Below are 12,500 nucleotides of genomic sequence, written 5' to 3'. Positions count from 1 at the left end.
ATCCGTGAGAAATTCCTTGTTTTGAGTTTTGGGACTCGCTTATTCCCCACTACAGCTTGCACCAGCCCAGTAACATTTGCTGCAAGTTTTAGCAACATGCATGCCGGGAACCACACAACTTGCTGACATTTCGTTTAATAACTTTTTCTTTATCCAAACACCGATGAGGCTGGTAGCGGGTAACCTCGTGTCCATACGAAGCCAATGGCTTATTGAAAACAAGTGTTAAAGGAAAAAATGACTGAAGTCTAACCTCAAGGATAGCAATTATTGTCAGGTAATAATAAGCATCCTCGCAGACCAGGATTTGCAGCTGCGGCCCCCAACTAGTGGCAAGATGGGGACTCACCCTGTACAGAGAGTGGATAACACTTAATCTAATTTCACTTAATTTCAGGCCCTCCACACGAGCGAAAGAATTATTGCTCATGGCCTCCGATGAAGAGGATCATCTTCCATTGCTGGCGCCATTCCAAAACCTAGGGGATCGGCAACCACTTATTAAGTGGTTCTTTGGCTTGGAAAAAGATGCGTTAATGTCCCCAGACATTGGCGTTCGCTAGAAAATCATTGTGCAGGATTTGCTCTTTAAAACCACAGATATAGCAGGCATTCTTAAACGTAAGCTGATTCTGATGACAGAAATTATATCTACACCTTAACTGAGAATTTTTCTTTATTGTCTCTGCTGTTACAATAACACCAACAGCAATGATAATGTAGAGTGTGGATTAAAAATAACATCACCGTAGTACTTTTGCATTGCAAAACCACAAACTTTCTGTAGAATATTGTATGTCTCTCTAATAATAATAATAATAATAATAATAATAATAATAATAATAATAATAATAATAATAATAATAATAACCTTTCTTATGTGTTACTTCGGTGTCTGGAATATATGCATCCGCTATAACAGTAACCACAACTGACTGAACTCTTTTGCTTAACAAAACTGTCCTTTTAACTGTAATTTAAATTTGACGATAAATTGTCGTTGCTGTGGATAGAATCCCCTTAAATTCCAAAAGCGCAAAATGAATTCCTTTCGCATCTAAATGACAAAGTTCATCCTATGCCAAATAAAAGGTCAACCGAGGTTAGTGTCGTCTTCTGCCCCTACGAGTCTTTTCTAGCCCCCGGTCATGAGACCTACCACAACGCTTCAACGACATTTAACGGTTATCAAGTAGCTTTATGGCGCACAGCTTTCATATTTTACCGTAAAAATATTGTTTTAATGGTTTCGAAAACGAACAGTGGCGTTGATGGCCCCCTCTTGCAGTTTATACAAGAGTCCGGTGCCATAAATCATCTCCCATACAGTGTTTGTCTTTTTTTTTTCTCTCTTGCTGCAACTTCATAACACGCTGCTTTGAGAGCGTGTGGATCTTGTTCAGAGGCTAATGGGGTGTTTCCCTGTTTTATGGAATCTTGACGAGAGGTTTTTATATTTTATGGCTCCCATTCAGGCCACCCACAGACGCCCTTTCTCTTTGAGAAACTGCAATTACAGAGACGAGGCATTTGCTCAACGTTTTGTTTCGAGGAGCGAAATGTCTTCTTCCTTAAACGCTGCAAGGACCATGGACTGTTAAAGACAAATTGTAGAATAAAATTGATTAATCATTCTAAGGTAAAAACTTGAATTCCTAACGATTTGTTCGCAGCTTCCTCCCACGCACAGAATACTTGAAATATCAAATATAATCAGATATTTCACAGATGACTTAAAAGCTGTCTTACTCTTGACGGGTACCCTCAAGTGAAACTCAGCACCGAATAATCTTTGCCTTTCTTACTTATGGATGAATATAATTGCTATGCAAATGGTAGGCATGGCTCCCCAAAACAAAAGACATGTCTCTTCATTAAGGAAACACAAAGGAAGCAAGGAGTTCCGCATTGTGGAAGGGAATGCATGGACTGATCAAACTCTCGAGCTCACTGTGCAAGGAAAGTGTCTCAGTTGACAGATTTACGCATTGTCACTGCTGTCCCCGTAAAACTCCTATGGTGTACAGTGCACGGTGTACTGTTGGCTGTGTTCTATCATTTCTCATCCATTCCATGAAGTTTCCTCCCACCTACCTGTCCAACTTCTTTAACACCATCTTGCCCACTTTCTCACTGCTCATTTAAAATAAAATTCTCTTGATGAATCTTACATTAGTTAAGTTGAAGTAAACGGTTATTTATTTACACTGTTTTATAGTTATAAAATTATTTCCATACTGATCCATTACTTCTGGGTATTTACATGACATCTAAGAAATATTTAATTAATGTTAAACATGGTAAACAGCGCATGACGATTATATTATTTAGTTCACTACATAAGTGTTTGAGTGATAACAGTAACAGTCTTATCTCATTAGAATATTAAGGAAAAATAAGTATAGCTTTATTTTTTATCTAAAATAGATTTCTGGTTTGTGATGTTGTCATGTAATGGATAACGTCTTAATGGTTAGGGTTTCAAATAGAGTAGGTATCTTCAGACTAATCATGAACTACAAAATAAGAAAGATCTATAATAGACACCATGTTACTTCTAGTTCATTTGATCAAGGTCATACTTGAAGATCAAATTTTCCAAAAGGAATTTAATCCTGTATCTCTGACCATAACTACAGGAGATAAAGACAGCAAATGTAACATGCATAATCTACTAAATGATGCTCATGTGCAGAGTGAGGTCAAGGTCAAGGTTATAATTAGAGGTCATAGGTTATATATGAATTCACATCAGCCGTATTTTTTTTTAACCACATGAGACTATCTGGCAACTAGAGCAAAATACTTTGCTACTAATCTCAGCACGGTTTCAGACTACTGCCAACTGGAGCCATGACCTTCGTGGATAACAAGGTTCTCACGGTCACAGGTATTCCTAAGTTTAGTCACTGCAACTCCCAATGGGACCTATGATCAGGAATTATCTGGGCAGCATAAGGCGGCATTTGGCCCCTCCAACGTGAACGTGGGCGGAACTACTGTAGCTCGGAACGGCGCCAAAAGGGCCTGGACTTCTCTCTCGCTGTAGACGAGGGACTGGGTTATCTATCATCTGGAGAGTGAGCACCGTGGCAGGCTCGGCCTAAGCACTGCTGTTTGGAGATTTTCGTGAATTAAATTCTGCCTCGTGAGAGGCTGGTTTGTTGGACACCCCCCTCCCAACCTGTTCAAGGCTTAGCATCAGTAAAAGATACATATACAGGGTGTCCAAAAAGGTTGAGTCACACAGTGGAACAACCCTTGTCATAAGTATTGTGCTTTGGCATTGAAGCAAGTACAGTTCGAGTGTCAAGGGGCTGATAGGCGGGCCACAGTGTTGACAGCTCATTCGCATGCTCAGGGTCAAAAGGGGACCTTGGAGGTCAACACTGAAACAAAAGATGTCCTGCCCAACATAGCAGTTGGATTCACACGGCGTTACCACACTGCTTCCTATGTTTTCGTTTTTCAACTGAGATATCAGTGTGTGGCATCTTATTGTGGCATCCAGGTGTGATATCCTGGGGAGAGACAGTCAGCTGGAAGGTTGATCAGGACTATAAAAAAGAACTGGAAAAGCCAAAAAGCCCAGAAGGGTGTAAATACAGGATGCAGTGATCCTCTCAAGAAAGATTAAAAAGCGCTTGAACCTCCTTGGCTTGACAAGACCAGTCAGGAGTGAAGTGAAGACTCGAGAACGGGACTAAACGCTCAGTGACAGGTTTATCTGTGCTATTTGTCTCCTTGAACGGACTTTCACTTCGACTACGAAAACAAAGGTATGGTATAAAAGAAAAAAAATCCATTGAAAAAAGCTAAAGCGAAAATGGTACGAATTGACGAAATGCGAGCTTAAGGCGGACCATAAATAAGACCGCTGTTTGCTCGCTCCGTGGTTACTGCGAAGATAAAAGCATTGGACGGTAAAATAATGGCAAAATTGTCATTTGACAATTATAACTTATTTGTCAATTAGGCTACGAAGTAATAATACATGCATTTACGCACGAATCTATCTATCTGTCTATATATATAAATATATATATATGTATATATATATATATATATATATATATATATATATATATATGTGTATGTGTGTGTGTGTGTGTGTGTGTGTGTGTGTATGTGTGTCTGCGTGTGTGTGTGCATTTGTATAGACAGATAGATGGACGTGAATACTTTGTCAAAAATCTGTTTCTCTTAAAATGGTTATTTCACACAAACACAAAGAACTTCTATGAGGGGCACACACACACATATGTATATATGTATACATATGTATAGATGTGTATACATATGTATATACTGTATATATATGTGTGTGTGCGTGTGTTTATGTGTGTCTTACCCCTAACAAGGAGTGACTCTTGGAAAGACTATAACTGTTTTAGCAAGCCGCACTGAGTAGACATCGCTGCTTTAGAAAGTTCCAGTGGCTTATGATAATAAAACACAACGCTTAAAAGCAGAGGGGTGGGTAAGGGATGGTTGTGGACCCCTTGGTGCAGCAATATGTCTGCTAAATGGGTTGCGGCTCCTTTCCTTGAGGCCAAGGCAAACACATTCTTGTAGGATGCCATTAAAGAAAAATATTGAACCCCACTGCTCTGCTTGAAGAGAAATCCATATATGTACAAACACACACACACACACATATATATATATATATATATATATATATATATATATATATATATATATATATATATATATATATTTATATATATATATATATATATATATATATATATATATATATATATGAATATAGATAAATATATATACATATATATATATTTATATATATAAATATATATTCATATAATATATATATATATATATATATATATATATATATATATATATATATATATATATATATATATATATATACATATATATATACTGTATATATTTCACTTTGCTCCACAACTTCTCTTTTGACCGTCCGCTATATTTTTTGCGGTATCGCACGGCAATCATCTTTTTTTGAAATTTCAGGATATGAAAAATGTACATTTCCTACTTTTTCCACATAATGAAAGCTGATTTTTTGTTCGTGCTTGCCGAAGACGGGTTCACCTTTCTGGGGGCTCTGGTTGATAATAAACAATTTTGTCTGTGAACGATTCTCCGTTTTCCTTCTCCATATTCTGTACAGTTTTTTTTAGTTTCGGTGCTATCCCCACTTGTTACTTCGAAATAATGCTCATTTTTTACTTTCTTATAAAAGGACATTTTCGTTTGTTTGATCGCTCATAAAACGTATAAAATCTATATAAGTTTTTATCATGTTGAATCCAACCGAATCGAAATTACATAATCGTAACAAACAGAGAATGACGCCATTTGCTTGACATATCCGTACCAGCAAAAATACAAAGTTATGGAAGAGTAAAATTATACAAAAAAATTTTAAATACAATGTTTGTCAGGTTATAAGAAAAATTAAGAAAAAAGTCAAAAGGAATTGGAGTTTTCATTTACTTGAACGTTCTGTGAACTTGTAAACATGAAATCAATCATAATAAGAAAGACTAAGAGTTATTTGAGTAATTTTAATACGGAGCCTTGAAACTAATTTATATCTTTTCATTACTTGTCTGAAGAATTGTTTTCACATGAAAAATCCTTGTAACAAACGACAGTAGAAATGGAAAAGACTTACTTTTGAGCGCATAATCTCCAGATATCTTCATAAAACTCAAGGCATTTTAGAATCATGCTGTAAGTTGTATGGGTACTATAACGAGTGGCATACACGGGAGACGTACTTGAAATAGTATTCTGAAGTAGGCAGCATCTTCTAAATCGTATGAGGTTGTTCGAACACAGCGAGAAAGGTTGGATTCAACCTAATTTTCGTTGTCTACATTTATCTCCTCGCCTTCGTACGTTCCCGCTCAACTGTGCGAGTTTGTGATACGCTTCCTGTTGATCACCGACAATGGGTCACAATAAGGACGAGATTCAGTGGAGGGAGTGAGGTCGTGGCAATGACGATCGTAAGATAAACTTATGATTAAAATAATTAAAGCGCATGAGCGATATAAGCTGGAGAATTTCAAGTACCGTCGAATAATGAATATTTGGTGAGAATAATTAAAACGCTTGCAGGAAAAGTATCGCACGTGAAGAAAATCTTGAACGAAAAGACACATCAGACAACTCTTTAAGGGAGAGAGAGAGAGAGAGAGAGAGAGAGAGAGAGAGAGAGAGAGAGAGAGAGGGAATATCAAACGTTAAAAGTTAACGCTACGTGATGTAAGAGCGAAAGGACCATCGGGAAAAACGGGGAAAGAAAGAAGAGAAAATAAGTAAAAGGGAAAGGCAGAGAGAGAGAGAGAGAGAGAGAGAGAGAGAGAGAGCTATTTCCATCACAGGGTACCCAAGGCATACATGACCCAAGGAAGTCTCCGACGGTACGGGAGGACCCGAATGGGTGAGGGGTGAGAGCCCTCGCGAAGTAAATGTGAATTCTTGGGGGTGGAGCTAGCCTATATATATACCGTGCGAGGGGGTATGTTGCGTTTAGTTAACCCGCCAGTCTGACGGCGACCGCACCTGTCAAGGTCGTCAAGTAGAGACGGAAGGAAACAGAAGGACAGACAGACAGACAGACCGAAGGATTTTGTGCCGCTGTTCGCTGCTATTGGACTGCTACGAAGTCGGGACCTTACGTGGGGTGAGTTCTGCTGTGGTCTTATAGAAAGTCCTTCCGGACGTGGATTTCGGGACTTCCAAGAAGGCGGGTGGTCAAGAGGAGGATTTTGTCCCGTTAGTGAAGGCAGTGTTGGAGCGAAGTCGAATACAGTGTTTTTTCTCGAACCTCGTTTGTGAGGCAGTGGGCACAATATCGTTCTATGTAAAGTGTACGTACTCAAATCTCTGCGCTAGTGCGTATATCCTGAGTATACATGGCGTATGCATGTATGATACATGGACATATATGACATACACAGGAGTATATATACTGTATATATATATATACACATATATATTACTGTATATATACCGTGCATATGCGGTACATAATATGATCGCAGGTATGCTAGCACATAAGCACTGTGCAGACTAAATATATTCAGTATCTCTTCAAAATTATATGGTATATTACTCTCGTGTATATCTCACACGGCAAAAGACTATCACACAAGTTGCAACCAGAAAATCGTGTAAATATACTGTATATATATATATATATATGCATATATATATTTTATATATATATATATTATATATATACACCCATAAGTATAGCCTCATTTAATTTGAAAAGTCCTTATGGAATTCATAAGAATAATTTTTCCCTTCTGTTAGCGTAAAATTATTACGCACTCATTTCCTATACGCCAAGGAGCTACGTCTGTTATCAAAGCAATGGGAGTATCGTTGTTTATGTAATCGTAGGCTCGGAGCCACTCAGATTGCATACCTGAAGTATAGGCGAAGAAAACCGGTTTGCTGGGCCAGTGACCCACTTGGGTCTTCGTTATTGTTATTGTTCTCGCTGTCAATTTCACTTTATTGCCTGTAATTGTTTTATTTGCTCTCCATGGCGTCGTTACACAGATGTAAAGTCACATTTTCGAGGAGATTCTTGAAAGGGATAATATCCGTAAGCCGGAGGGTGATAATGTCACTTGAAATCTGGATCATATCCTACAACACCACCAGGTTCTCGATTGCGACTAAATTCTCAGTCATCTCCTGACTCGAGAAAATAAAGTCTTGGGAGTTGCCGCTCACCTCGTGACCTCTCTCTCTCTCTCTCTCTCTCTCTCTCTCTCTCTCTCTCTCTCTGTCCAAGTGCAGTCAACATACTGCCCACGAGAGAGAGAGAGAGAGGGGGGGCGGGGAGAGGGAGAGAGAGGAGAGAGAGAGAGAGAGATGACACACTTCTCTGTAACCACACCATGAACCCGAACAAAAAGTTCCCTTACAAGTTGGACCGTTATCGGTGAAAAGAAGGTACGAGTGGACGTTTCCAATATAATATTATTCGAATGCATACTCTCACGCGTATGACAGTCCCACAACCTCTCTTCACACGTTCTTCCACATTCCTGTGGGCGTGTCTCTTAATATACAATGGAAATGTGCGTGCACGTATTAATAATAATTAAGTAAGTCAGGGATAGTGATATATATATATATATATATATATATATATATATATATATATATATATATATATATATATATATATATATATTTTTTTTTTTTTTTTTAAATAATTGTAGCATTCGCCGCCTCACTTATTCTTTAGCTGGAAGAAGTATGAACAAATTCGTTATACCTTCCTTTTAGCTAATGCAAGAGTTGTATTCGCCGAATATGCGTTAGGTCACCTTGATGGTAGGGCGACCTGATTCCACGTTAATCAGTCAGCTGCTCACCTGCATGGGTTAGGTTGCGTCGAGACTCATCGGTAATCAGGAAGCTCATGATTTAGTTTACACGTTTACCTGAGTTGACATTAATTAGCGCCAAAAAACAATACAGTGACGTTAAATTTTGTCTGGTGATTTATGTTCAAAATTCTGAAAGGCTGAAAAAGCAAGTGACCGAAAGAATTCAGAATTTATCTCTCAGGTTTTACGTCAGAACAATCGTCTGGGTTTCTGAGCGCACGTTCTTTGTACACGAGTTACTAAAATTAAGAAACTAGACCAGTTAATATTTTAGTGTAAAGCTGACACCTGTTGTCCGTGAGGTTCAGAGCATTTATTTATGTCCAAAAGTGCAAAGTATATATATAGTTCGTCTCACTTTCCTCGGCGTTTATCTCGTTAATTCCTCAGAGAGTGTAACGAGCAAGACGCTAGTTTTTCGGCTGATTAATTACGCCGGTATTCTTTCTTTCGCTGTGATAGTGAACGGCGCAGAGTAGCTAATAGACTCCTTGGAACAGGCTCTAGCCGAAATATTTTGAAGGGTCCTATTTAGCAAGACTGTTATCTCCAAAATCAGGGTCTTTGTCTAAAGAATCTTCTTTGTGGTTTTTATTACCGTATTAATGTTACGTCCCAGTTGATTCACAAATCATTAATCACAATTATTGTCAATCAAGGTACGAAACTCATTGTGACGGTTACGCTTCTGTTTATGTACATATACAGTACAATGTAGCTACGGTGCATTAGCTACTTTCTTTTCTTTGTTCAGGCTCGATTGGTAAATGTAATTAGCATTCTGTTTCATTTCTCGAATCTCCGTCGCTTTTTCTATTGGGGTGACTTTTTTCCTGAGCATCAGTTGAAAGATCATTCCAAGAACATTACGGTGGTTTTTTTTTTAAAGTATCTACTCAATCTCAAGCTTTGATTCTGATTGAACTAACACATTTATCGGATATTGCGTGATAGAAGGGAACGCTTAAGTCTGAACTGATTACGACGCAGCCTCAGGAGCATCGCCCGGATTGATGGATCAAGTTTCCCAAGGAGCTTATAGCATGTCTGTATGCAAATGGAGAAAACAGACGGCTATAGAAATCAAGTCACTTCAACGTGAGATTGTGAAATAACAAGATGAGAAACAGTAGGCGTCATCAAAAGATGTAGGATATCCTTTAAAGTGACAGAAAATGACACCAAATAGGGTAAATGGTCCACGCTAGGAAGAAAGTGACGTTGAAATGGCCACTCGATTTTGCCTCTCAAACATGGCAATGCTATCAAGAAACTTCTAGGGCTCATAAATTTTAGAAAACAGGTAATTCAGTTATAAACCGCTTCAACTGCGTCCTGCGTTTGTTGAATTTACAATTTTTAAATTCGTACAAAACCCTTTTCCCCAGGATGCTTGGAAAAAATTCTGGTAGAAAAATACGAAACTAATCTTTCCAAGAAACTTTAGCAAATTCTGGAGGCAATGAGAGATGAACTTTGTAGTCCAGGTTTTGCAAGATCTGAAATTCTAACCCGGTAAATTCCACTTCACTTTCCAGGAATCCAGGTGCTCTCATTCTTATGGGAGACAAAACTAACAACATCTGGGAGCTACTGAAGCATCACAGAACCTATGATTGGTAGAAGAAGGAATTGGATGAAGTCCTCGAAACTGTATTTTGATTTTAATACTTCATTTCACTGAGACAGACATTCTCATTCTTTTTCCAGTTTGTGTAGCTCTGGAGACTATTATATATACTTATATATACTGTACATGTATGTATGTATATATATGTGTGTGTGTATATATATATATATTGTATATACATAGACAGACATATATATGTTTGGCACATGGCTCGTTGGTAGTGCAGAGCTCGCAATAGTAATGGCTGTGGTCTGTGCCCGGGTACTAACTACTAATGAGAATTATATATATATATATATATATATATATATATATATATATATATATATATATATATATATATATATATATATGTGTGTGTGTGTGTGTATATATATATATATATATATATATATATATATATATATATATATATATATATATATATATATATATATATATATATAGAGAGAGAGAGAGAGAGAGAGAGAGAGAGAGAGAGAGAGAGAGAGAGAGAGTGAGTAAAATCTTCCACCTTATCTATATCCTGGGTATGTGAAAGTGACTGGTTATATGACTCACTCACACTCCATCCATCTAATGACACATTGTGACCCACCGCCCCTCGTTGAAACCAGATCCTTCCGCGTCATTGTTTACAGACATCTCATTTCTATCATCTGGTTCTATAACCTGGTTTTATAATTATATGGCGAACTTAATCCCAGCAGTCTTCTCCTATTGGGTTGAATTCTAGTTGTTACCTGATCCTATATACATTTATAGGGGTTCAGACTTGTATGCGTATCGTTAGAGTCTCTTCTTTGTGGTAAACATTAACAGAAGTTTGTACAACTTGCATGGATATGTTCTTTAAAGTTTGTCATAATTGTAAGCTCTTCTGGAAAAAAAAAAATCACATATTTTTCATCTATGATAATAGTATTTCATAGAAACACTTTTCTCGTTTGGTATTCTTTTTTATTCTTTTCAGGGTACAAACATTACCATTCCACTTTCTTTTTCACTTTTTTTTCCTTATCGTTATTTTTCTCATTATCTTCACTTTTCTCGTCTAGCGTTATATTTCTTACTTCCTTCCCTGCATTCCTATTATAGAGTTTGTTTTGTCTATTCTCTTTCTTTCTTCTTATCTTTCCTCTTTATCTTCAGAGAACGTCATCATCCTTCTTTGTTTTTTCTCTCTATTGAACATGTAGATTTTCTTTCTTTCTTTCTCTCTTTCTCCTTCTACCCTACTAACCTCGTATAAGCTCAGCCCACTCGTTGGCAATCACGAGAATTTCCCTTCTAGAAAACCTTCCTTAATGTTGAAAACTCTCTCTAGCTCGCTCTCTCTCTCTTTCTCTCGTAGTACTCGGAAAAGTTCTCTCTCTCTCTCTCTCTCTCTCTCTCTCTCTCTCTCTCTCGTAGTACTCGGAAAAGTACCCAAATGTCCATCATAATTAGCCAGCCATTCCAGACGGGTTCTTTCACCTCACTCCCAGTTTTACGTCATTCCTTGTCATTCCTTTATCACTTAATCCTTTATCACCTTTTCTGACTTTAACGGGGACATGGTAGGGGAAGAATTCTTCGTTCATAAATTACTTTCTTTTTTTTATGGCCTTAAATGGAGATGTGAGCTCAACAGACTAGTTTTTATGAACTGCTCTGTGTTAGGAGGTCACCGGATCGTTTCATTTCAAAGTTTCTAATGCTCGCGCGTGCTCGCACCCTTTCTCATTATGTATATATATATATATATATATATATATATATATATATATATATATATATATATATATATATATATAGAGAGAGAGAGAGAGAGAGAGAGAGAGAGAGAGAGAGAGAGAGAGAGAGAGAGAGAGAGAGAGCACTTGTGTGTGCTAAACGTTCTATTGCTTCTAAATCATAAAAAAAAAAACTTTTGTTTTATATACTACATGATCCATGCGGATTTTTTCTTGTTCACTCACTATAAAAGGCTGTGTATAGCCATACACTTCCAAACATGACGTCGTTCAGTCCGGGGTCCGGCTCTCTTACCAATGACCCCTATATAAGTATATAGATTGAAGGTCCCTTGGTCGCAGCTTTGAGAGGTTACGTAACGTCCCTAGAATCCCTGTGGACTTTTCGTCTGAACTCTGAACATCCTTTAATACAACCATCGTTTTTGACGGTAGAGATTAGCCCCTGACGTAGCTGTCTCTTCTCTTTGACAGGTCAGGTCAGTAATGACTTCTCTCAACGTATTCTTCAGTCTTTAATCCATGCTACTCATCTACTTTTTTCTAATGAGTGGATTGCGGGAACGGTCAGTCTTACGCCCTTAAGTAGCCCAGACCCGATCAAATCTAGATAAAGGATGAAAAATTAAGAAGCAAGCGATAGGCCTGTTTCTCAAAGGATGCGGAGGGATTTCCGAAGTAAATAACTTTTTTTTCCATTCACACTTCATAATTATG

At 37.7% G+C, this 12,500-nt stretch overlaps 1 protein-coding gene across 1 annotated transcript in view; it reads left to right on the top strand.

Moving 5' to 3' along the window:
• Positions 1-6,544: 6,544 nt before the first annotated feature.
• The window catches only part of LOC136854195 (loricrin-like), a 15,173-nt gene continuing 9,217 nt past the window's right edge, over positions 6,545-12,500 (top strand). The window contains exon 1 of the mRNA XM_067130500.1: positions 6,545-6,688. The gene's annotated coding sequence lies outside the window, so the exon portion shown is untranslated. The remainder of the gene's footprint in view (positions 6,689-12,500) is intronic.

This window comes from Macrobrachium rosenbergii, chromosome 28 (assembly GCF_040412425.1).
Source record: "Macrobrachium rosenbergii isolate ZJJX-2024 chromosome 28, ASM4041242v1, whole genome shotgun sequence".
In the NCBI taxonomy this organism is placed as follows: Eukaryota; Metazoa; Arthropoda; class Malacostraca; order Decapoda; family Palaemonidae; genus Macrobrachium; species Macrobrachium rosenbergii.
This window is presented reverse-complemented; position numbering and strand designations above follow the sequence as displayed.